The sequence below is a fragment of the Triticum dicoccoides genome, chromosome 6A (assembly GCF_002162155.2).
Source record: "Triticum dicoccoides isolate Atlit2015 ecotype Zavitan chromosome 6A, WEW_v2.0, whole genome shotgun sequence".
NCBI lineage: Eukaryota > Viridiplantae > Streptophyta > Magnoliopsida > Poales > Poaceae > Triticum > Triticum dicoccoides.
The window spans coordinates 72404153-72405539 of NC_041390.1; positions in this window are offsets into that span (position 1 = coordinate 72404153).

Below are 1387 nucleotides of genomic sequence, written 5' to 3' on the forward strand. Positions count from 1 at the left end.
ACGGCGTCGGCCCCGATTCATAGATAGTCGCGTCAATATGATACTCCTACATTATTTCGTCATTCAAAAAAAAAAACTCCTAAGCCACCACTTCTACCAGAGTTGCTCACAGCATAGCTTTTATTATAACTAAATGTTGTGTTCAAAATTTTGGTATGTACCCTATCAATTAGGGTCTCTACGATACAAAGTACGGTTAGGGTAAAACGCTTCACGATTTTGCGAAGCTCATGCCCGCCCCGTGACAATTCCAACATAGAATACTCATTGTGCCCGGCAGCGCCCCTCTTGAAAGCCCACCAAATTTGATTTAACTGTGGGTGTGTCGCCATCCTTGCCATCTGCTCCGGTCCTTGTTCCTCTTAGGATCCCTTTTAGGCGGAGGACTCAGAGAAGTACTCGGGGGAATGATAGCCAACTGATTGCCATTGGTTGATGCAATACCAACGACTGCCTTGTTGCTCGAAACATCGTGCTCCGGTCTCTCACTTCTCTTCCTCTTTGGATCGGTCATGTCAACATATGTGGAGTTGAGCGCCGGATCAACATCCTCTTCTTCCAGGTTGTCCTCGGCTGAGGCAAAACCGCCTTATCTTCCAGACCTTCCCCCACGTTGGCCTCCACGACCACGTCCATCTCCAGGGCCTCTGCCCACACGCATAAACCAAGTCACCCTCAACTCCTTGAAAAACAATGCAGACGGAGGGATTATGCCATCACCATGCTCCTTGAAAACATGCCCAAGGTGACCGCAAACAGCACACCAGTCAGGGAGTCTTTCGTACGTCACTTTATAGATCTGGCGTTTATTGTCCCTGATCATCGACACTGCATTCTTCAGGGGCTTCAGCTATGGGTTGCCGCATGTGAGGCCCATGTCCACCTATTATGCTCTCTAATGCTCTATGGCTTCTATTCCTACAGCCGTAAAGGGGCTAACTGAGCATGGCGTCTATATCAAGAAAAGTATAGTTTTCCGCTTTAAATCCCTCTAAGTGTATCAAATCCTCTCAAAGTCTAAAAGCGGTTAAATCATCTCGTCAACTCTAAAATACCGCATCGATTAGGCCCTTGAGTGGTTTTGGGAAGTGTTTTAGGCAGTTCTGTCTAAAGGTTTTGCTGACTTGTCATTTGACTTTTTCAATCGATGGCGCTGGCCTTCTTAGTGGAGAGGCTCGCCGAAGCTAGCAGACGGCCTCGGCGTGTGCTGCCGTGACGAGCAGTGGCGTAGCTACAAATTTGGATCAGGTTGCTCAAATTGACTTTTTTTGCCACAAATACAAATGTTGAACTTATCAACCAGTGCTTGTGTCGAATTTAATTAAACACGCTGAAATTCTGAATTACTTCAAGCTTTGAGAGAATAATTACCTTGCAAAAGAACACA